Genomic DNA, 25,936 nt, shown 5'->3' on the forward strand with positions numbered 1-25,936 from the left:
ATGTTGAAGTTCCTGAAGCTTTCTATATCTAAGTAGTAATTAAATTAAGTCCCCTCTTTACTTTCCTGTTAATTAAAAAGGAAAAGGATGGGAGGAAAACACTGTAGCATTGCAAAACAGACAGGCATAAATTTTCACCCTAAGAAGTTTTAGACAAGAACTTTAGTAAGAAAAAAATGAGAAAAAATTAATTTTAATGAGCTCTTCAAAAGAACAGGTGGCATTTTAAACAAAAAGTTTTAAATAGATCACTGGAAAATGCAGAAGTTTTGTGTTGCTGAATGAGAGCTCTTGTCTCAAGTTACTCTGCTAATATTAACAAAAGTAGAAAGGGGATTATTATTATACCTTGAATGTATGGCAAATATTACATTTAATAAGGTTTTAATGTTGCATTAAAACAAATTCAACAACATAAAGCACACTGAGCAAAACAAACATTACTGGATTATTACTGTGCAAATAAAAGGGTCAGAAGATTGCTTTAGCTCATCAGCATTAACTGAGTAGAGACATATCACATAATGTATTTGCATACTTTAAAAAGCTGCTGCTGCAGTACTTTCCTCCAGCAAAAGTTTAACAGGCTATACTTTTCTATTCTTATTCAGCAAGGGAACACAATTTACTTCAATGACTATTTCTTCTTGCAAATCTTCACCCAGGCAAGAAATCTATACACAAGACTATATAATCACTATTTAAATAGAAAAGATGGTTGAATTAATAAGTGATTTCTAGCTTAGCTTAATTTACTTAGCCCAGGATCCCTTGGATAATGCCAAGGTCTGATACACATGCCTGCTTACTCCTTCTGTTTGCATAGCAGTTTTCCCAAGAGAGCAACAAATGGGCAGAGCTTTTAAAAGTTCCCAATCCCCTTGCAAATCAAGCTGAACTGTAAATTAATCCGGCAGACAGAGATGTGTAAATAATCACTTACCCCACTTCTATTACAAGAACTACAAAGTTTTTAAGAGTCAGGATCTTTGAATACTTCAGGGAAAACGCAGATGCAGCTGCTGCTTCAGCCCGTAAATTGGACAGTACTGTCATTATAATCAACTGTTTCTGACACAAAGCTCGCGAGAGTTGGCAGCAGCAACTTGATCTGCAGGCAGCCGTTGCTTACAGCCTAACATCTGCTCAAAGGCTATTCGTATAGTTGTACAAATGCTACAGAGATAAACCCATTTTGGAGCAAGTAAGGAATGAGCTTCTACAGGAAAGGGAACAGAGAGTGATTTGTTCTTATCATGGAGCAACAATTTTTAAATCTAGAAAGATAAACAGAATTATAAGCATAATAAAATCCTGCCTCTCTTTCCTTCATCTTGCCTAGAGCACCAATCTTACCTGTACTTTTTTTGTTGTTGTACAGCTCAAGGTTAGCATCATTATAAAGTACCTCAAACTTTTCACTGTAAGATAAGGAGTTATTTTTGGGTTTAAGCAACTGTGGCAGTTAAAAAAGGAGTGTCCTCTGCACAGACATGTCAACAACTGGCAAGCATCAGTTGCATTACTTGACTCATGGCCATCTGCAGGATACAGCAGAAAGCTTCATTGTCCTCATCTGATGTTAGGGTTAAAAATGGTACTCATATGGTGTCACGTGTTGTTTTCTCCCTGCTCTTAGGCTTCAAGTACTAAATCACACATGCTGCTTAGTACACCTGGCACCTTCCTTTTGCCTTTGCCTGAACCTTTTAAGCATTGTTTCCACCATAGTTCAGCACTTCAGAAGCAAAACCAGTCTAAACTGCAGGTCAGAGCTGTCAGGGTTGCAGCTACAGACATGTCCTGTAATGCAGGAGGAATATTTAAATTGCAAATATTTTGAGGTACAAATGAAGGCAGAATAGAGAAGAAGGGTGGAGAAAATAAATAGACTGTATACAACCACTTGCAAAATGTCTTGTCAAACCCACATCCCCAAGCCACCACTTGAAACCAGAAGACCACCCCTTGGTGGTGAGGCTGCTGGCCCCCTAGCATTGTCCCTCTGGTTCTGCTCTGGAAAAAAAGAAACTTTTTCACTGTTTCAGGTTTACTTCTACTGAGAGCTTTTGCTTACCCCATTAGAGCTGAAGACAATTACAGTCTCTCTGTTTAATAATCAAACTACAGTTCTGTTTCAATTACACAAAAGCAATATTTGGCAATGCATTGAACAGGAATAAAGCAGAAATAAAAAGTATGAACTTTATAGACCTTAATATGGAGGCTACAAATTATTTTTAAAAGCTAGCATATGAAAGAATGTTTTCATAGAGAAAATCTTAAGAAAGCATGCTCATTCAGTTTCTCCCATTAATTTTACTGTTTACTTTTAGGATAAGAACATTCAATAGGTATATGCAGGGACACTTCTATTGGAGATAATATGTCCCAGTTGAAGATTAAACCAGGTTATAAATCCTTAAGATTTCAGTATGGAAGTATCCAATATAATTGCTAGTTGAGAATTCAGAATTCTTAGCCAAGATTGTTATGTCAGTAATATAAATAGAAATATTTAATAACAAAATAGGATTGATTTGGAATCATCAATAGTGGCAATTCTTGCTGATCACAACTTTTCAAATGCAGTTTCCTGCAGGAAAAGCTAAGTTGTGATCTTTAAATAAGGGCAATATTCAATGTTCTCTGACATGCACATTCACTGGCTTCGTCTAATGCCTCTTGAACTCATTTGGAAACATGGCCAGGTGACACACATTTACTTCATTTCCATGACATTAGAGAGAATGAATCATAAGCTCAAAATCATGTTAGAAGCCACTATTAAACAAAGCACCTCTGATGCTTATAGCAAACCATTGTATTCTCAACCCTCATTGATGCCTTGAGCTGTAGAGAAACAGTAAGATACTCAAACACTAAAAATGCTGTTTCAGGTTTCATCTGTTTTCCAGCATCGTTCATATTGTCCTACATCAGCTGTCACTGCTGCTCCCTTTCCCTTTCTTTACCCCACTCTTACTCCCAGTACAGTGCCAAGGGAAACTGGAAGAGCTTCCTGCTCTGAGCCAAACACAGTTACCAAATACAAAATGTGGAGCATTTTTATGGACTCTGGCAAGGTGAATCAACTGTTTCAGGCTGTTTCTTAGGTGGTAGAAAATATTGAGTTCAGCCTTGGGTTTACCTGGATGTCTTCAGGGAAGGAGGGCATTAAGACAGACTGTTTAGTCTGTTGTACTTCTCGACTATTATACTTCAGTTTAATATTAAACTATTTTGCTGTCCTTTTAAAGAGAACCAAGCCCTTTTTTATAATTCTTTCCTTTAATTAAAAAATTAACATATAAATTAAAGTTTTACAACTGTGTGCTGTGAAAGAAAATACTTATTTTAGTTATTACTTAGCTTACTAAAAATAGCTGCTTGAAAACTAAATACATTTAAAGCCTTTAGTAATTCAGTGTAGACTGGTCATTTTCTCAGTTTTCCTTTGGAAGTTTGAAAGGAAAGGAGGTACAAACTAGCAGATAGAATGCCATACATATACGTGTGTGTGTATATACATATATAAATGCTGTTATAAATATATACATATATACATATAGACATATGTATATGTGCATATACTAGTACTTTTAGACAGCTCCATCTATCTACCTATGGGGGTTCTGGGAAGTTATGTAAATTTTCATTGAAGGCAAGGTTCTTGAATATCCCCACCAAAGATAGTGATGTCTTTTCATTATAGAACATGTACACGTACATATGAAACAGATGTCACATTGGTGTAGGAGTTTTATATGGGAGGTGTCCAAGTCTCTTAAGAAATGAAAGCAAAAGCCAGCTCTAGGAAAGAATGTTATTTAATAGGCTAAGAAGTAGAGAGAAGTTTAAAAAAATACATACTGTAGAATTATCAACTTTTTTGTTTTGATTTAGTTTATTATTAACCGCCCTTTCGGATATTTCCTACTCATATGGAGAACTTTACATTTATTAATATCCTAAATTATGCACATTCTGGGTTATCTTCAGGATTTACCTGATAGAGCTGAGAAATCTATAAGAGATTCTGAGCTTTCTAGTTCTACTTGGATGTGGAGAGTCCCATTCATCAGCTTTGATCCTGGCCTTCCAAGCCAACTACAGCCTCACAAAGAGCATCTGGGCTCCTGCAAATATAACTGGTCTGAAAAGCTTTGCAAAAAAGTAAAGGAAATCACATATGAAGTGTGTGCATGTGAGAGGAAATATTTACATGCTATTAACATGTAAAATCATAGAATCATAGAATGGTTTGGTTTGGAAAGGATCTTAAGATCATCTAGTTCCAACCTCTCTTCCATGGGCAGGGTCACCTCATCCTAAACCATGTTGCCACAGCCTTGAACACTGCAAGGGATGGAGCATATTTTACTTGGTGGGGGGAAAATCAAAAGGCAAATTATAGCTAAAATATATGAAACACCATTGGTATGAAAATGTGGGGAGGTTTTTAAAAAATCCAGCCCTGGTAAAATCTTGAGCAGGGGCTTGGCTGTCTCTCATCCCTGGCTGAGTTTTTACGCTGAGCATCTGTGTGACCTTGGCTGAAATCTTTGAGAAAACCACTACGTGGTGAGAAAAAGCTGTGAGGAAAACAAGCAAGCTCAAGCTGTACAAGATAGGAAAGGTAAAATTGCCAGAGTTATGATTGCCAACATGGAGACAGCAGCCCAAGGACTCAGAAAGAAAACCAGAAAAGCTGCAGACTGTGGGTTTTTCATGTAAAGACCACAAAAGATAGGAGTTCAGCAGCAGCAAGGAACTATTGATGTTTGGCTTTGGAGCTTCCTTTCATGTTATTCTACTGTGCATATTAGAAAATAAATACTTTCACTTACTTGCAGAGCATCTTTCCATGCCCAAATACAGTGACCCAGAAAGGTTACACTTTCCTCATCCTTCTGTCTTTCTTTTGCAAATCTCATACTTGGTGCTGCACAAAACACCTTTGAATACCCCTGAACGTAAACCAGGGTCACCCTAAATAAATCTGGAGATAGCTTAAACGTTGCTACACGTGATTGTCAGACCTGTTTGAAATTTGTTGTTATTCTGGTTATTCAAAGAAACCTCACTCCAGAGGAGATTCCAGGACTAGCAGAAGTTCCCAGCCACAGACCTGAAGAGTACTTTGATCATATTAGGAAAATTGTCTTAGATACATACTGTGAAAATGGATACCAATTTATTAAGTATACAGAAGACACTAACAGTCATATAAGAGATTAAACATTATTATATTTTCCTCTTACTGGTTCAGTTATGATCTGCTGTACCTTTTTCCTTATTACTCTAATTATAGGTGTAATTTCCTCTTTATTAGCACAATTATGGTCTGTACCTTTATAAAATTCTTGGAGAAATCACAGCCAATGAAAAAATACAGCCACTTAAAAGAAAAAGCTATTATTATTGCTATTAATTCTTTTGAATGTTCACATACTCTTAATTCTTTATGATACCTTTACATAACTCAGTATTTTGTCTTATATAGAGATCAGATTCAATAAAGAAAGTAAAAAAAAAAAAAGTGTATACAATATGTCTTGCATGATGTTATTTTAGCCTGCTCTTTAGCTTGTAAGAACACAGGCAAAATTGGAGTGTCAGCAAAGAGCTGAAATCTTGTGTGAGCATGATAAAGCTAATTAAATTATGTTAAGTTTCACAGATTTCTGCAGAAATTAATTAATTTACAATATAACTGGGTTTTATTTTTTTTCTTTCCTACTGTTAGTAAAGTCTAACTGTTTTAAATTATCTAAAGACACCTGAATAACCAAGCTGGGTTGCTGGTAATCACCTACTGACAACAGTGTGAAGTTCACAAGGATAACTTGTCCTCTCATACCAAAATTCTGTGAATAACTAAAAAGTTTGATGGATAAATGAGCTCATTTGAATTTGTTAAGTAGAATTTGTATCTGGAAGGTGGGAACTCTTCCTGATTCCCAATTCTCTCAATTCTCACTCTTTACTTTAGGCCTTATCACTAACACGATCCTCCATCTTTCAGTTTCTGCATCCACAGGAGGGATACACATCTCTAATGAAAAATGCCATAGATATGTTCAAAGGTTTATCTTAAGCCACTGCAGTTTTCAGATTTCAATTTCATCCAGCATGTTGAAAATAGAAATGAAAGAATTGAGCCTTGCATCAGGACCTGCTGGGATCTGCAGGTGGGAAGTTACAAAGGAAACAAGTTAGAGAGGAAAGAAGTGCCCCAGTCCCATCTGCAATAAATGGGTTACAACACCTGAATATGATGCAACTATGGATTTTAGTGAAAATAATAGGTGTTTGTTAGGAGTTAAAACTTGAGATCCACTTGTGCCCTGTTGTTGCTCTATGTGGGTCTAAAGCCTATGAGAGGAAATTTGAGAGGTTAGTGCAGCCCACATGCAATGAAAGCAGCTGGGCTGCACCTTTTCAGTAGCTTTAAGTAAGAGGAAAGAAGAGTGGATGTTGGTCAACATCAGGTCACATGTTTTATTTTTTTCCTATCTCTGCCTGCATAATGGCAAAACTAAAAAATATTCCAGAGCTCTTTTTCCTTTATTTTCTATAATTCTCAGCTGGTTTGATCTCTTCACCTATGTGTTTCATGAAAGAAATATAACTTTGGGAAAAACAGACAACCATGGAAGAGGTTATGCTTCTTTTGTTACGACAGTGGCACAACTGATTTCTGCCATAGGGTCATGCGCAGAGACCATTCTGCTCATAAAAGCTCAGCCACTGATGAGCACTGTTGTAGTCCCATCAGAGAAGCAAACTCCCTGGCCCCTTCATTCTCTGCATGTGTAACTGTTGTGTAATCATTAAAATCTCATTATAAACATCTGTGCAAATTTTTCAGGAAGATGCCATGAGTGGTGAATATCAGGTAATTCATCACAGTGCCATCTGCTTGAAAAACAAAGTTTTCAGAACAGGTGGCTTAGTGGTAAAGTACAGTAGACTCCCTCAAGTCTTGGTATATGTCTATGCATTAAGTACATAACGTTAACTTAAAAGGTAATATGATATTCAAAATATGATGCTCCATATGAAGTTCAAGGATACAAGTAAAAATATTAAGGGTATATTGGTTCTGACAAAACATTAATATACAACTAGTAGAAAACATTATTTTGTAAAAGAGGATTATTCTTCATCAGTAACCTTCATTACTTTCTTAACACTACGTTCTGCTCATGATTATTCTGCCCTATGCAGATTTCTGATATATTATACTACCCCATAAACTCATCTTTTCTTCCTCTTGCCTTTGTTTGCACAAAGGAAATTATGCAATCTTGAAACAACACTGACTTTTTCCAGCCTCTTTCTCCGTATGATGTAGTAACATTTTAGCATTGAAAACAATCCGTAAGGGTATTTTTCCTTAGCAGGGGTTGCAGCAAGTTGAAACAGGGAAGGAAACTTTAGTACACTGATAGAGAACATGGCACCATGGACAGACCTTTAGGACTTTGTCTGGGGAGTAAAGGCATTTTTAGCACTTGCAGGAACATTATGATTCTCTGTTCATTCTCTTACTTTTGCCTGAAGGCAGGTTCAGTCCACAATGCAAAAAGACAGCCCATAACCTGAAAGACTTTCTATTGAAGTTATCAGACCAAGGTTACAGGGAAACTGAAAGATGTGCCCAAGATCATAAAAAAGACTGACTTGCATTCAGACACCCACAACTTTAGAACACCATCATTCTTGGTTTGTTTTAAATCCCCCAGTTTTATAGCTGCAGTTTGGCAGGTTTCCTCTCAATACATTACTAAGGACTGAGGACTTTCTGATGGTAATCTTGAATAAAAGCAGCATTTCCATCCATTTTTCACAGTAAACAGAAGCCAGCCCCTGGGATTCAGAGGCTGCAGTTTCTAAGTCACAGTGGCAAAAATCAAAAGTTATGCAGAATAGTCCTGGGCTCCTAAGCTGGTAGACACTGCATGGGGAAGAAAAGGCACTTCAGAGCAGTCTGCCCAGGAGCCACCACCACAGCTGTGAATCTTTAGTGCACAATAATTAATCATAGTAAAGGTTGTAGTGAGGATTTGGTCTGGAAATGGATTTAGAAGGCACAGATGGAATATTATGGCACAAAACCACGTACCTTCATTTTTGCCAAAGCAGTGACTCACTTGCATTGAAGAAAACCCACAGGTAGGCAGGCAGGTGCTGCTAAGTTTTACACAGTTTGCTTTTCAGTGCCTATCCAGCAGGAACATAGCTTTAATAAGATGTCAGCCTATTACCTAGTGCCACTGGAGTAATAAAGTGAAAGACTTGCTAAGATTTACTCTGTGAAAACATTAAAATTATTTTAATTTTTGTGTTCATGCAAAATGAACACCATCACCAGCTGATGAAAACATTGAAGATTTTGAATGTCACACAAAGAAATGTAAGTGCATGTGATATTGCCTTTCTGATTAAGCATACTTGTTTTTATATATGAACTGTCCTCAGTGAAAGGACATTTACCAGTGTTTAGCATTTAACCGTTTGAAAAGTGAGAAACAATTCGCTAACTCTTATGCTGCCTTTTCTCCTTTCATTCCACCCCTCCAATTTTCAGTCAGCTCTTCTTAGTGTTGCCAAAAAATGTGCAGCGATGTTCCTACATGCAGAGTATAAAATATAGTTTTTCTAATAAATGTTAACAACAACCATAAAACAGCAAAATAAGATAATGGTAAGAAAACCAATCAGTAAAACTCTGTACAAAAATTATGTATTGGTGCATGAAATAGGGAAAGAGCTGAATCAAAAAGGGCTTTATAGAGAAGCCTGGAAGCTATTTCAAGGGAAAATGGGCAAGAAATAAAATTTATCAAATGTTGTTGAGGTAATTATACCAAAATGGACAGGAAACAAGGTGTTTGACGAAAGAGAATCCAAGTGAAGAGATCCAGCTCTTTTCCATGCTTCCCAAATTACTGTCTTTTTGGGCGCAAGTGATCCCAGTGTAAATGATTTCAAGCTAACACTGAGACAGATGTTTCAGCAATGGGTGCCTGGACAGTAGCAATTTAGTTCATGCTAAATACCTGATGCATGGGAAATGGAGATTCAGTCTATGGGATCGGTCTCAAGCTTCTACAGACTCAGGAAAGAAAAAATAATGAAAGAAATAAAGAAATAAAAAGCCCTGCAGTGTGTATGTCATCAGATCCTCAGAACTGGCTCTTTTGTTGCTCTCACCAAGCTACCCTACTTGCTATTGCAGTCACAGTGTGTTCGTGGGTAGCTTCCCATCCCAATACGCACACCTACACATGTCCAGCTCATCTCTGCAAACAAACCCGAAGGCCATCTGGTCAGCCAGCAGAAAATGGGACTGTGCACAGCCAGTACCTAACAGCCTTCAGAACTGAGCCATGGTAAACATAAATATGCGTTGATTTTGGATAATCAAATAAAGAATCAGTAGGATATACACTTATATACGTATATATATATGCACACACATATATATATATACATATACATAAAAACATCCCCAAGCTCTGGTGTCTGCTCTGTGGACTTAAAGCTTTTGAACCCTGAGCAATGGGGCGTAAACATGGGAAGTCAGTCCCTGTCTTAAGCAATTCTTCATTTCGTATCTCTTGTCCTGGATATAAGATTGCTACGGGATGAGCTATCAAAGAGCTGTTCGACAGGCAAGGGATGTCTACCTAGTATGCTACACTTGAGCTAAAATATGAGACAGGATCCCAAGGATTTGTGGGTGTTAAGTGGAGATTTTCCAGCTTAGTCATTTCTGCTCCACACACAGACTCAGCAGCAGAACATACAGAAGTGCTGCCTGTGCCTCAATGGATATTTATTTGATAAAGTGGCTGAATGACAGACAAAATGCTTCCCTCCACACCTGAAGATAATGAGCGGGAAAACCAATCTGCTAAAGCCAACAATGTCACTTGAATAATGGGCATGGGATTCTCAAAGAATAGTAAAATCCCTAAAAGCTGTTGGAGTTGTTAGTGACACTGAAGTGAATGCACAATCTAGTGCTGATAACCAGCATTCCACACAGCAAACATCCAAAGAACAACCTTCATTTACTGATTGGTGACACTTTCTAAAGTGTTCTCTCTGCCCCATTACTGGGTTAAAGATCTTTAGCAAAATCTCTTTGAATTTATTGTATGGAAATTTTATTGTACATTTACACAGAAAAACCTTTGTCTCAGAAAGTGCTACCAGGTCTTCTCTCCATGACTGGAGTTTCAGTCATGATCAGGATGTCGCATATAATGGGGTGTGCAGAAAGATCATCTATGAGCAGCTTTAGAGAAAAAAAGCTTTCAATTTAAGATAAGTGGCAGCTGGTGGAAACAGAAAGATGGGACACACACACTGTAAACCACAAAGCAACATACAGCATATAGCCACATGACTGTAAGGCAATTGATGGGGTTACAGAACTGATGGACAGCAGTAGAGCAGTTGATGTCATCTACCTGGATTTGTGTAAAGCATTCGACACTGTCCCACATGACATTCTTGCCTCTAAATTGGAGAGACATCAATTTGATGAATGGACCACTCGATGGATAAAGAACTGGCTGGATGTCCGCACACAAAGAGTTGTGGTCAATGGCTCAATGTCCAGCTGGAGACCAGTAATGAGTGGTGTCCCTCAGGGATCGGTATTGGGACTGGTCTTGTTTAACATCTTAATCGCTGACATGGACAGTGGGATTGAGTACGCCCTCAGCAAGTATGCCCATGACACCAAGCTGTGTGGTTCAGTGGATATGCTGGAGGGAAGGAATGCCATCCAGAGGGACCTTGACACGCCTGTGAGGTGGGCTGATGCCAACCTCATGAAGTTTAACCATGCCAAGTGCAAGGTCCTACACCTGGGTCGGAGCAACCCCAGGCACAGCTATAGGTTGGGCAGAGAAGAGATTCAGAGCAGCCCTGAGAAGAAGAAGTCCTTCTGGGGGTGCTGGTCAATGAGAAAATGAACATGAGCCGGCAGTGTGCGCTTGCAGCTCAGAAAGCCAACCATATTCTGGGCTGCATCAAAAGCAGTGTGACCAGCAGGTCAAAGGAGGTGATCCTGCCCCTCTACTCTGCTCTTGTGAGACCTTACTTGGAGTATTGTGTGCAGTTCTGATGTCCTCAACATAAAAAGGACATGGATCTGTTGGAACTAGTCCAGAGGAGGGCCACGAGAATGATCAGGGGACTGGAGCACCTCCCATATGAAGATAGGCTGAGAAGGTTGGGGCTGTTCAGCCTGAAGAAGAGAAGGCTGCGTGGAGACCTCATAGCAGCCTTCCAGTATCTGAAGGGGGCCTATAGGGATGCTGGGGAGGGAGTCTTTGTTAGGGACTGTAGTGATATAGGACAAGGGGTAATGGGTTAAAACTTAAACAGGGGAAGTTTAGATTTGATATAAGGAGGAAATTCTTTCCTGTTAGGGTGGTGAGGCACTGGAATAGGTTGTCCAGGGAGGTTGTGAATGCTCCATCACTGACAGTGTTCAAGGCCAGGCTGGACGAGGCCTTGGGTGAGATGGTTTAGAGTGAGGTGTCCCTGCCCATGGCAGGGGGTTTGGAACTTGATGACCATAAGGTCCTTTCCAACCCTAACTATTCTATGATTCTGTAAGTGGTTGTAAAGTTATGTGGAAATGTTTATGGGAAGCTCCTTCCCATAAGGAAGAACAGAGGGGTGTTTGTCTGAGATAGGCTCCGTCAGAAATGAAGTCTGGAGTTTTTGGGAAAAGCTGGCACCTCAACAGCAGAGAAAGTAAGAGGTAGGATGAGGGCAGGCACTGAGGACAAGTCATTCAGAAGGAAGCAGGAAGGACTCCGGTGCAGTCATGGTGCAGTATGCCACTGCCTACTGCAGTTATTAACATGTCTACCTTTGACAGGATGCCGTAACTTTTGACACCTGCTATGTCACATCATGTGAATGCACAGGATAGAGCTATTAATGACCTTTAATGTGATACTCCATATCCTGACAATGTATGCTATTAGGCAGTCTTTAATCGCTGCATCATGGTTATTGATATAGCAACCCTAAGATCTCTAAAGACGTACAATTCGAAAGTGTGCTACCCGCATCTGCACCAGTATGTAGTAAAACCATTAGGCAAAGACTCAAAATATTACCTAGTTCAAAGGAATATCATGAAACTGAAAGTCTGAGCATCCACAGATCCAGTGCATGCTAAAAGTAATCTGAACTTTTATTTTCCAGGCCCCCACTTATTCTTCTGTTACTGACTGTTACAACCAGCTTTTCAAAAATATAGCAAAAATATTGCTGCTTATTTTCCTGCCAAACTGCTTGTATCATTTTAATTTAGGAAGCAAACCATTTTACAATATTCATAGACATGTAAATGAGTCAAAATTGTGTTTATTTTGTTGCTTTCCAAATTTAAGCTGACCTAAATAATTTAATACAAAATTTGTAGCAATAAGAATACTATTTCGTCAACATGTATGGGGACACATTGAATTTATACTACAGAATTTTTACTCCTCTGAGTAAAAGATGATTCACCCTCTAAATATACTGCAAACACTGATACAGCATTCGCTTTGTTGGCACGAATGGCACTGTGAAAACAATACAGACCCTCTCTATTTCACTCCATTTAAAATGGAAAAATGAGCTATATCTTGCCCAAGCATGAAAACTGGGTACATGCTTATTCTCTGAGGGGGGTTAGATGCTCAATTGTCAGCATTGGCAGATGTCCCCAACTAGTAGGCTGGTTTTGGCAAATTCTTTTTGCTAACATGAAAATATGGGATAACTTTTGCAAACATTTAGGAAAGCAGAGGAGAGGACAGATCAGCAGTGGGGTGTGTCCATGCTGCCCCAGACACTACACAGCAGTTATGATGGTAGATGCTGAGGGAGATATGTCAGCTCAACCCAGCTGATTTGTGGTTCTTCATCCAGTAATCAAACTTTCACCTACTCTGAGAGCAAAGTGAAAAGCAGTGTCTGATGGGTTAGTGATGGACATATTAAGTAGGTAGACCTGATGTCACTCTGCTCACCAATAATTTTTAACAAGCTGAAAAATATTCTGACGTTCCTTCACTGTGAAGCAGGATGTGTGGGAGGCTGGCACAAAAGCATTTCACCTCAGATGTGTTTGTTTTCTGTTCATAGTTATGTCTAGCTGTGGCAAAACAGAGCATACTTCCAGTATCTGTTTCAGTGGGGTGCAGGAAAGTGGGAAATGCATTGGCTCCCTGTGCTTCAGTGGATTACAGCAAAAGGCTGTGAACAACAGGATTTGGCCTATGACATTTTGTCCTCTAACTCAGTACTCAAGAAAAAGAAAATAATTATTTCTTTTCTTTCTTTCCCCCACCTCTTCACTTTTCCAAAGCTCTTTGTACAGTTTTCAGAAATATCATCTGGTATTCTGGGTATTTTATCATATTTATGTAATGATATATTTCTTCTATAATAAGCTAAAGCAGAATAAGAAACTTTTTCATAAATTTCAGAACACTTTACATTTCATATATATTTGATAACAATAAAGTAAATGAAACTTAGGTGTGCGCTGAAGTGTAAGTTTAAATGCATTAATCATACTTCCATGTGGACTAAAGCATTTCTTTGAACCAAGATTGTGAGTCATAGTTCAGACATGAACAGGACTAAAGCACAAAGGTGAAGCAATGAGAAACCTTAGCATTTCATTAACAAACTTACAGAAATCTTCACTGCATAAAATAATGCTACTATAGTCTCAAAGCACATCAGCATTTTAGTGCCTTGGTAAAGGTCTGTAAGATGCCTTTCAAATCCAAACCCACACAGGTTGAACTCAAAGGTTCTTTCCACCAAGTTAAGCAAAACTGAGGAAACAGTGTTTTGGACATGTCCTGAAGATGAAAAAGGCTTGCACAGAATCAGGACCATCCCCATCATCAGACTGGTACCAGCTTTCTAGTTACAACTAGTGGCTTTTGTCCTGTTTTATATGATCAGTAAATGAACTGAATATGTAGTTTGTAAGAACTCTGTTCAGCAACCACACCAATGCCAGCTAGAAATAACATAGCCCATTCTTCAGAATCAACCAAAATAGAACATGTAATTTTATTTGAAAATTCTGTCTGATCACATTTGACACCCATTTCATTTCACTGTGACATAAGATACACTCTGAACAATGTCACATACCCTGAAGACACAGAAGAAAGAGAATAAATATTACTATTGGTATTTGAATATTAATTCTTTGTAAATGTATTACATACTTTGGTTGGCTTCATCGTAATAGAAAAAGGAAGCAAGACAAACTTGTATTTTTTTCTACACACACTTTCCTTTTCTCTTTTTTTTTTTTTTTGGAAATTTTTGCATAGTGCATATTGCAAGCTTTTCTAGTTATATGCCTCTAGCTATTATCTTGGAACAAAAATTCAGACATATCCAGCACAAAACCACAAGAAATGGCTCATCACAACAGTGCCTCAAGGTTTCAGAATCTTAGATGTTGGAAAGGACCTATTAATGTATCTTTTTGCATATACCCTTGCAGTCTTTTCTATTTATTCTGAAAACCTCAGGAAAAATGGTATCTTACAAATGAATTAATGAAAACCAGCTTCATTTCTGTACAGGCAACGAGTTGGTTTCTAGGGAAAGGAAATTCCTATGTTTTCTTCTGCAGATACATGATCCGATGTATTAAAATAACCATAAACCACCAGGTTGTGCTGTTGCCCTTAAGCAATATACATCACCACAGAGCTAAGCAACTGTGCTCATCTGATAGCTGTTATTCATTTAGGAAGACCCTAAAATCCTAAAAAAACTGAAAGAAAACAAGTTCTTCAGACCTATTTTCCTTTTAGTTGTACAGATCAGAATGTTTTATAGGACTTTGGCTCACTTTCTAAACCACTGACAGTGTCTGCAGGCCATGAAATTTAGGTAATAAAGTAAATAATCCGTCTGCACAGGCTTAGAATGCAAACACTGCAAAGCTAACCCAGGAACTGGTGTTAGTGCAATTTCCAGCAAACCATCCATTAATGCTCATCACTGCAGTTGACTTTTATTACTGTTCCATCCTCTCCCCCCCCCCCCGCCTTCCCCCCCTCCCCAGCATAAAATATTTCAGTATTTCTAAACTATATGCTACTTGAAAAGTCAGGAGAGTAGTGAGGAGAGAGCTCGGAGGACACTTTGAATAGGTAAAGATTGGTGAAGATGTTGGGCAGCGTGGCCATTTGCAGTTGGAACCTCAATGTTCCTTGCACTAGACTAACTCTGAATCATAGGAGTGCCTCTGGCATGCTGGACTAACCCATATTTTTTTCAGAATATCTTTCAGATTATGCTTTTTCATAAATTATACCTAGACTACTGTATTTCTTGCTGATTTCTGAATAGATTTAATTATTTCAGGTATTCCATTACACAGTTGCTAAGTACATCATCACTGAACTGAGCAGAATTATTTTTTTATTTGTTCTACACAACCTATCACCTCAGATTGTGCTGGACTCAAAATTACTTTTCCATTACGTATGACTAAGGAGATATGCTAACTACGAAGAAATAATAACATCTCTCAGAAATTTTACAAAAGAAGAATATGTAAGAATGGCAATGCCAAGCCTGACCAAAGATCTGACGACAAATGCCAGGGAAGTCTGAAAAAGTAAAGTAGAAGAGCAGGCTAAACCTGTAATAATACAGGTAAAACTTTCCACCCAGCAAAAAACTGTCTCAATAAGAAGATGGTTTTTTTATCTTATTGCCACCCAGAGGTTCTTCTTCCTTAAATTTGTACAACTGGTTTCTGCAACCTTGTAAACATTTGGCATCCAGAACATCTGGTGACAAGATCTGTTGCACAAGTACATGAGCCATGAAAAACTGTTCCTTTTAGTTTGTTTTTGAACCCACCACCTGCTAGTTGTACATGGGATAGCTGAAAGAAAAAATGGCTAAGATTCATCACAGTATCACAGTATCACAGTATGTTAGAGATTGGAAGGGACCTCAAAAGATCATCTAGTCCAATCCCCCTGCCGGAGCAGGAACACTTAGATAAGGTTTCATGCCTGGATCCTGATACTTTCTCTCATAAAACTAGATAATTAAATAAGAACAGTTTCAGGGCTTTGTGATGCAAGGCAACACAAAACTAAACCAGGACCCCAAATCTTTAAACCTTGACAAAATAATGTAGAGTCACGTTTAGTTGAATTTTAACTTCCGTGTCATTAAGCATTTGACTATATATTCTGTTTTTAATATTCCCAAACCTTTTAGCGACACTTCAACTTTTTGCTTGGTGCTGGAGTAGCATTTCTATGTGTGCTCTCCTCCTCAACTGATGTAACATAAACTGTCTTCTATCTTCCTTCAAAGTGCTCTAAGAAAAAACAGCTCCTAGCTCTGTTTTTCATGCACCTCAGTGGGAATACATTGGATAAGGAATTGCTAAAACACAAGAAACACAACTCAGGTTATTCAGCTCCCAGTGGGCATCTAGTACCATCCTAGCTTGTAGATCACACTTTAGTTGTGAGTGGCATGCTGCACAGTTGCTTTCTGTCTTAAAATTTTCTCCCAAAGAATACAACCAGAATTTTAGCTGCTGAAAATCACAGTAGCACTATTATAGCCTGCTTCTGTAAATATGAAATGTGAATCTGTCAATTCAGAAAGAAGGTAGTTATATGTTGGACATTTTCAGATTTACTACTGTCCAAATTACTGAAAAGAAGCTACTACTATGATGTGTCCAGTGTTTTGGCTGGGGTAATAAAAGTGAACATTAAACTCCATGATTAAAAAATTGAGATAAAATCATAGAATAATAGGATCATAGAATAGTTAGGGTTGGAAAGGACCTTATAATCTAGTTCCAAACCCCCTGCCATGGGCAGGGACACCTCACACTAAAATATGTCACCCAAGACTCTGTCCAAACTGACCTTGAGCACCACCAGGGGTGGAGCATTCACAACTTCCCTGGGCAACCTATTCCAGTGCCTCACCACCCTAACAGGAAAGAATTTCTTCCTTATATCCAATCTAAACTTCCCCTGTTTAAGTTTTAACCCATTACCCCTTGTCCTACCACTACAGTCCCTAAGGAGGTGTCCCTCCCCAGCATCCCTGTAGCCCCCTTCAGATACTGGAAGGCTGCTTTGAGGTCTCCATGCAGCCTTCTCTTCTCCAGGCTGAAGAGCCCCAACTTTTTCAGCCTGTGTTCATATGGGAGGTGCTACAGTCCCCTGATCATTCTCGTGGCCCTCCTCTGGACTAGTTCCAACAGATCCATGTCCTTTTTATGTTGAGGACACCAGAACTGCACACAATACTCCAAGTGAGGTCTCATGAGAGCAGAGTAAAGGCGCAGGATCACCTCCTTCGACCTGCTGGTCACACTCCTTTTGATGCAGCCCAGGATACGGTTGGATTTCTGAGCTGTAAGCGCACACTGAAGCCGGCTGATGTTCATTTTCTCATCGACCAGCACCCCCAAGTTCTTCTCCACAGGGCTGCTCTGAATCTCTTCTCTGCCCAACCTATAGCTGTGCCTGGGATTGCTCTGACCCAGGTGTAAGACCGTACACTTCTCATGGTTAAACTTCATAAGGCTGGCATCAGCCCACCTCACAAGCGTGTCAAGGTCCCTCTAGCCTATCAACTGAACCACACAGATTGGTGTCATGGGCAAACTTGCTGAGGGCGCACTCAATCCCACTGTCCATGTCAGCAACGATGTTAAACAAGATTGGTCCCAACACCGATCCCTGAGAGACACCACTCGTTACTGGTCTCCAGCTGGACATTGAGCCATTGACCACAACTCTTTGTTCTTTATCCACTGAGTGGTCCACCTATCAAATTGATGTCTCTACAATTTAGAGACAAGGATGTCATATGGGACAGTGTCAAGCGCTTTGCACAAGTCCAGGTAGATGACATCAACTGCTTTACCGCTGTCCATCAGTTCTGTAGCCCCATCACAGAAGGCCACCAAATTGGTGAGGCAGGATTTCCCCTTACTGAAGCCATGCTGGCTGTAACCAAGCACCTTGTTGTTTTTCAAGTGCCTTAGCATGCCTTCCAGGAGAATCTGCTCCAAGATTTTGCCAGGCACAGAGGTAAGACTGACTGGTCTGTAATTCCCTGGGTTATCAATTTGCCCCTTCTTGAAAATGGGTTTTATATTTCCCTTTTTCCAGTAGTTGGGAACTTCACCTGACTGCCATGATTTTTCAAATATGACGAACAGTGGCTTAGCAAATTCATTTGCCAGCTCCTTCAGGACCTGCGGATGGATTTCATCAGGACCCATGGACTTGTGTACATTCAGGTTCTTAAGGTTCAAACCAGATCCTCTCCTACAGTAGGCACAAGGTCTTCATTCTCACAGTCCCCGCGTCTCCATTCCAAGACTTGTCTGTTGTGGACAGACCATTTGCCAGTGAAGCCTGAGACAAAGAAGTCATTAAGAACGTCATCCTTCTCCAAATCCAGGGTAGCCAGTTCTCCTGATAGCTTCCCGAAGTCATTTTGGAGATCATTCTGTTGTAGTTTTAGAATGCTTATGACAGAATCCGTCACCAAAACTTATTACAGAAATTTGAAAACCACAGGGTAAAATGTAGATTTTTACCATGGATTAAAACTATTCATGAGATAGAGAAAACAAAGTAGAATAAAAATGATCTAATTCTTGACATACATGGAGGTTAATACAAAGTGCCCCAAGGCTTGCTGCTGGGACTGATTTTTGTCCCTGTAAGTCCCTAGCAAAACATACTAGCTTACTCAGCAAATATTCTATACTTCTCTATTGCAATAAATACTTGCTTGCTTTAGATTAGTCTTTATGTCTTAACTCGTAATAGCACCCACAAGACTAGGTGCATGCAAAGAGGAAGCTTAATCTTGATGTGGTTACACTTCAGCAGAAATGTCCCAAGGGAAGAATCTGTGTTACTAGTGAGTGCTCATAAATCAGAACAAAGACAATTTTTCTTTTATACTATTCAGTGAGTCTGAAGCTCCATAAGGCAGATAAAACATATTTTTCCTTTGTATGTTGAAAAATGTGGCAACCACACTGCTGCTGTAGAAAGCATTGCTATTATGCCTGAATGAATAGGATGCAGTGTCTAAAAGATTCTATAAATCCGAAGTAAACTCTGTCTTAAAGATTTAAGTCAGTCTGTATGTAGATGCTCATCATAGAATAGAATCATAGAATCATAGAATAGTTAGGATCAGAAAGAACCTTAAGATCATCTAGTTCCAAACCACTGCCATGGAAGTACATGGTATACAATTTTTCCAGTAAATGTAGCCAACTGGAAAAAAATGGTAGAGGAAATTTCATGCAGCTGAAGATTCATGAATCTACCAATACAGACATTCATGTTTCAGAGATGGTTGTTTAGCTCTCAAAAAAACCCCCAAGCCAACTTTCTAAGCAACTCAGTAAAAATGTCTGCTTATTCTTCAAAAGCATCCAAAAGTGGATAATGTGTTCCAAGCAATTACTAGCAAAAAGATAAAGTCCAATGAAAAAGTTTGCTGTTATTTCACATCCTCTTGATTTTACATTCAGTTTCAATCGTAGCACAGAAAACATGGAAAATGTTCAGAAGAAGTGACCGGCAATATCTTCTAGGCAACAAGAGCTTTCAAAAATGTAAAAGCAATTTGGTGCACAGTTCTGCTTCTTTTTTGACCAGAAAAACAAGCAAAAGTCTTTCAACCTTGCAGTATCATGAAAACATGAAAAGCTGCCATAGTTGCACTGCTTAGAGAAATCTGACTGAATTATCCTTTGCACATATATCAAGGTAAAAATACTGAGCACAATGAATACTTATGATTCAGAACATAAATTGATTAGCACTTGGTTCAGCCAAGGCATTGTCTTCATGGTGTATTTTGTAGTTGATCATCATGGCAGGAGAAATTGGCAGAAAACAAAGTTAAACATTAAATTTCCATTGTCAGCTGATGAAGCAATGATCTCAGAAAGTCAGATGCCTTATGCCAGCATGTATTGATATATGTGATTGTGTAATATTTTCATTTGTGTTATGAATAATGCTGCCTAGTGTAGGTCATCTAAAATGTTTAATTTTTCTAAATATGTGGTTGGAAACAACCCCAGCTTATACAGTACCAACATTTTTGAGAATAATGTAGATCTGAAGTCAATAATAGTATTTTATTTCAGATTGTGTCTAGGACATGCAAAGCATTCGCCTTTAATTCACAGTGCAAGATTGACAGTCATGATGTCTTTATGGTCCCTGTAGGGAAAGTGATAAAAATCAACAGTTGATATCCACCAAGGAAGGAATTCAGAATGTATTCTTGATCTTTAGTGATATTGCTAAGGATTTCTAAAACTTTCAAAAACTATGTTCATAATATTTTAAAATATGTATTTTCCCTATTTTCTCAAATACATGAATTAAGGTAAGACTGAGGATACTAGTTTATTTTGTTAAAATGTAGCATCTCAGTTTCCTTAGATGTCTCAGTGTTGCTTAGCTGATAGGAACACAGTTCAATTAAGCTAAAAGGCCTACTAACTTTAATAATCCCAAAAAGCATCTGTTCGCTGGAGCAGGCTGATAGCTTCTACCCACTTTTTCCCTTCTGAGCATGTTGTTTAACAAAAAACATTTTTTTTCATTCCACAGCAAGATTCCTTAAGACTTCCTGCTCATCAGGTCCAGACATCTACTGTTATAAGAAATCATATATTATTTTAGTCATTGCTTTATTAAATGTAATCTTGTAGAGTTTTGCCCACTTTGCTTCTAATGGAAGGTAACTGACAATCTCAATCACTTGTGATCAGAAACCTTACTCCCCTTTCCAGAATAAATGTATGTAAAACTATTTTTATTATGAGTGATACCATTTCCTCTTATGTTTTCCTCTCCTCCATATTTCTTTATAGTTAAATTTATAAGAAGAAAATATTTGCATTAGCTGCATCATATTTCTAAGCTAAGACAACCTGTTTCACTCTATCAGGCTTTTTGGATATAGGAAACAACTTAGTTTCCCCTCATCATAAAAGTAAACCTTATCCACCCTTTCCCTATTTGAAAGAATCACTCTAAGCATGGAGGGATCAGAAATTATTAATTGTTATTGGAAAATATATCAATATCTTACACCTTAGGTTCTATTTCTGTACATCCATTCCAATGAAACTTCCCTAGATTAACCAGAGCTGTCAAATTCTATTGTTTGTCCCTGAGTGCATGACGTGAGTTGATTTGGCATTACAGAGCCAAATAAGCTTGTATGATAGCTTGAGATGAAAACAAATGCAGGAACACCAGAAAGTCATCCAAGATGTAAATTTTGCTTTCTGACTGCTCTATCACGTTTCCTTGGCTGCCCTGAGCCAATGCAGGGCTCGCAGTCTCAGGTCTAGAAGTCACCAACAGCAGCAGTAGATGTATGCCAGTAACTGTGTTATTAGAGTCTTATTTGAAAAATAAAATGAATCTATAATGTTTTCAGCATTGCAGAATGATGTACTTATTTGAAAATCTAAACCATACTTTTTCTTTCCAGCCTAAGTTATAAAACATTGTTTTGTTTCTTTGAAGTCAAGCTGGTAGAGAGCGGGCCATCAAGAGCAATGGATCAAAAATGTATTAAAGAAAAATAAATGCTTTTTGAAAATAAATTATTCTACACAGAAATGAAGGGTCACTGGACTGTCCAGAGTCATTCCTTCTGCCTCCCACACTTGATCTACAGGAGCCTAATGCCTATTCTTCCCTCTGGGATCATTGACCCCATCTATTTTGTAGCTCTGTTTTGGGTGAGAGAAATAAGGAAAGACAATTTCTAGAATCAGTGCATGGCAGATGGCACAAAGTAGGCCTGGGATAACCTGGAGGGAGTATAAGGACCTAATCTGTCTATTATTTGTAGGTGAGGTAGTAATTAAACACTATCACTAGACAATCTACAAATGCACCTCTTTGCATGGAACTGAGACAGGAGGAATTGAGTACCCAGACTTTTTTTTCCACAGTTCTGTCCAAATTCCTTCTCACTGCAGCTTTGCACCGATATTCCCCTTCGGCTAGGTACAAAGTAAACTGCTTTGGCTCAAGGCAGAAAGCAACCACATTCCCAGTCAGAGCATGCACTCACACACACAAATACATGCACACCTTTCAGTGGAAATGTCCTCAGTTTTTTTTGTCTTCAGAAAGGTGCTTTCTGTAATTCCGTATTGACTGAAAGGATTTTCAGAGGAAAATACATCCAAATTAAAAATTCTGCATTTTATAAACGTGGGAGGAAAATTGCTGTTTAACAGTCATACTTCTGCCAGAGAAAAACTGGTGTAGAAAGGGAAGGGAAGCCTTTCCAAGGGTTTCAAAATGGGGAAAGCCTGGGAACTTTGGTTTTCAGAGTTCTTAGAAATGCAATGATTTACTGCTATGGCTCACTAATACAAGTGTGCTAGTTATGATAGAAGTGCAGAGATGTTTGTGCAAGGACTGAAAGGAGCTCAGGGACCCTGGAGCAGTCTGACATCTCCAGGATCCAAAGATCTGAACACACATGCTCCCTGTCCAGAAGCAAATCTGTAAAATGGCATTAATCCCAGGAGGAAGAATGCAAAGATGTAACTAGCCACCACTGCAAAGTCACACATGTTAATCAGCTTAGTTACCTACAGAACTGACCTCACCACTATCAGCTAATGATTAACTTGCAGCAGACGGCCTTGGGATAGGCAGGGAGGTGATAAGGGAAAAAGCTGAGCAAAAGTCATGTGTCATGAGGCAGCTGAAGAAGTGCTCTGCTCCAAGCAGCAAGCTGTCACGCATGTTACATTAATAACTGTAATTTTTAACTGCAAAAGTGAGGGGATATCAGCATTGCCTTGATGAGCTGTGACCAAGGATTAGCTGCAAACAGCCTCCTTGCGCAGGAGGAGTTTCCTCAGACCAAAAAGCACAAATCTTCCCCAGCAGAAACAAACAGAGCTTCTGAGTGGCACCATCAAGTGATGGTAAACTTCAGTGTCTTGAGTTTTGCTAATCTCACAGCACAACTACAGTGCAAAGAAAAACACATTTGGAGTATCAACCTTATTGCCACCAGTTATGTGCCAGTGGAGTAGAAAGAAATCAGCTCAGATGTGTTTGCTCTATTTTTCTGTTTATAACATGCTTTGCACAAAAGACATCTGACAGCATGATCAGCTAGAGAGAAATAGCTGCAGACTGCAGTGGAAGTTTAAGTACATTTATTATGGCTGGATTTTTGATGATTGGAAAATTCACAGTGGGATCTGGGAGATGGAAGAAACTGACATTTAAAACATTTTAATTCCACCTTGATGTCCCGCTAACACTTTAAAGAGAAATGAGTACATGCAGTTTCATTCCACACTGATGTATAATTTTATCTGTTTACTCAACCTAATGCTAATTCTCACTCCAATATTACTGTGAAATTTTAAGGCTGACATTGACTTTTTCTCACCATGATAGATTTAGATGTTTTTTAGTCCTCCACAGCACTGCTGATTCCTGCACCAGTTTTCTTTGCACAGCAATGACCCCACATAAGCTGGGTACCAGCCAACTCCTTGCCTATAGATGTGTTTGTACATATCATAGTCACTTATTGTCCTCCTAGTGTGACATAGAAGTGTCTATATACCCTTTTTGTAGTTGTTTGAGATAATTTAATAGTAAAATATAATAGTAAAGTATTGAAATACGTTTAACTGTCTATTCATTCTCCTAGAGCTCATTTTGCTTTTTCAAGAATAAAGTATATAGAAAGGACCAACCATATGCCATTTTCAGTTATCAGCAATTAGTTAATTTGCTTTTGAGATGCCCACAGAAGAGTACCCCCAGTTTCCTGCATAACATTTTTTGTCTGTGCGCAGCTCAAAGCACAAGGCAAGGTAGGTCTAGCAGACTGTTCCAGGCTTTGGGTGCAACTCAGTTCATTTTCCTCAAACTGCACTTGGGATTTTCATGGCTGACTGCAGTTTTGAACACCCAGCAGCTGTTTTGGTGTGGTGCCAGCAACAATCTGCACAGGACTGTCAGCCACCAAAGGGACAGTCCAAAGTTCAGGACTAAAGGACACCAAGGATCCGGAACCCCCAGCCACGAAGCCGACCTGTCCAGCTGGTGCTATTCTCATCACTTGATTACTAAAATGCTATACCCATAATATTGGCAACAAATTAGCATGGAAATGGGGATGGGGAACAGCATGCATTTATTTACTCTAACCCTGTCTGATAAAATCAGCATTTCCTCTTCTGCATTTAAAACTCTTACCTGAAAAGGAAGCAGAAAAGATCGACCTCAAAAGCTGATATTCCAGTCTTGCTGCTTCTTTCTTTGAATGAAAGAGCTTTCTCAGGCCAAGAACCAACTAACAAGCAGCCAATATATCCGCATTTGCTGGTTTCCCTGCTGCCAGGTAAACATCAGGTAAGGAGCCAGGAACATCACATGACTCGAAAGATACACTACTGTTTGTATGTATATAACATACTGAAGTAAGGACACTTTGGCAAACATCTGAAGGAAACACATTTCTGCTCGCTTTGTTTACGCATCTATGGATTTTCCACTTTGCTGAGACCTTTGACTATTATAGTGTATTTTTATGGTTGTTGAGAGGACTGGAGTTTTTTCTGTTTCAAAATTCTTTGCAAGATCCAAAAGAAGTACGTGTAGATTTTCTTTTTTCTTCAACTTTTGAATTAAAACTTTTGCAGTTTTAATTCACAGGATTGGTTTGTCATTTGAGTAGAATGTGCTAGATTGCACATTGATTTATTGGAAATAAAGTAGCATTAAAATCTAGTATAACATAGAGGTAGCCATCCAACTCATTTAATTTTTATAGCTTGCATTACTTGGCTATGAGTGTGAGATGTCATTTCAGTGCTTGGGACTGAGAAAAAGCTCTTGATTCTGGTGAGCTAGCTGCTGTGGTGTTGAGCTACTTTCTCATTCACTTCCAATATTCTGATGGAAAATAAGAGTTGATTTTGACTGGTTGGTTATTTGGCTTTTTGTTTGTTTGGGGTTTTCTTGTTTGTTTGTTTTTGAGGTGGTTTTTTTTTTTGTCTTTTGTTTTTCTTTTTCTTTTTAATAGTATTTTCTGTATTTTAATTTAATAACCCCCCCAAAATGTTACTCCAGAAATAAAATGTCTGAAAAATTATTCAAGTTTTGAAGAGGCTGAGCATTCAGTTTTCAACAAATCTGCAATTTTGTCACCTGATTATCTCCTCAGTCCTGTATGTATTTGCCATCTGTATTATAAATTTTTAATTAATTTATTTTATTTTTAGCCCCCTAAAACAACACAAGGAAGTTAAGGTGGGTATAACATTTGATTTGCTCTACCTGCTCATACAATCATTCCCAAGTTGAAGAGCTTGTTGCTCTTATACTTTTGAATCCATAAGGTGAAGCATTAAGCATCCTAAAAGGTTCAAATATGACCATGTCCTAAGGTGCAGAGAGAGACTAGAGCCATTCTTTATTTAACAGTAAACTACAAATGCATGTTTGCAGCCAAAGCAAGCACAGCTACACCAGTAGCATGTTTAGCTAATTTGGCTAAAACTAATGATTAAGTGGTGACACCTGAAATTGTGGTGGTAATAGCCTGGAGAAGAGAAGACTGCGTGGAGACCTCATAGCTGCCTTCCAGTATCTGAAGGGGGCCTACAGGGATGCTGGGGAGGGAGTCTTTGTTAGGGACTGTAGTGATAGGACAAGGGGTAATGGGTTAATACTTAAACAGGGGAAGTTTAGATTTGATATAAGGAGGAAATTCTTTCCTGTTAGGGTGGTGAGGCACTGGAATGGGTTGTCCAAGGAGG

General features: G+C 38.7%; 1 protein-coding gene and 1 long non-coding RNA gene across 5 annotated transcripts in view; one reads left to right on the top strand and one right to left on the bottom strand.

The window, feature by feature from the left end:
* Nucleotides 1-25,936, top strand: part of LOC133222193 (uncharacterized) — a 400,427-nt gene that overhangs the window by 357,682 nt on the left and 16,809 nt on the right. The gene's annotated exons all lie outside the window — the stretch shown is intronic.
* BCHE (butyrylcholinesterase) overlaps nt 1-25,936 on the bottom strand; it is a 314,562-nt gene that overhangs the window by 27,103 nt on the left and 261,523 nt on the right. For 2 of the 4 annotated variants that reach the window (XM_061371672.1, XM_061371675.1), the window contains exon 1: nt 944-1,093. The exons of 1 other annotated variant lie outside the window; for it this stretch is intronic. The gene's annotated coding sequence lies outside the window, so the exon portion shown is untranslated. Of the gene's footprint in view, nt 1-943; nt 1,094-24,371; nt 24,565-25,936 lie in introns of those variants that run through there. One more of the 4 variants, XM_061371673.1, reaches the window with a different exon arrangement.

This window comes from Neopsephotus bourkii, unplaced genomic scaffold (genome assembly GCF_033783945.1).
Source record: "Neopsephotus bourkii isolate Nb327-2 ecotype Australia unplaced genomic scaffold, CSIRO-AGI_Nbou_v1 NB_1574, whole genome shotgun sequence".
Taxonomy (NCBI): Eukaryota; Metazoa; Chordata; class Aves; order Psittaciformes; family Psittacidae; genus Neopsephotus; species Neopsephotus bourkii.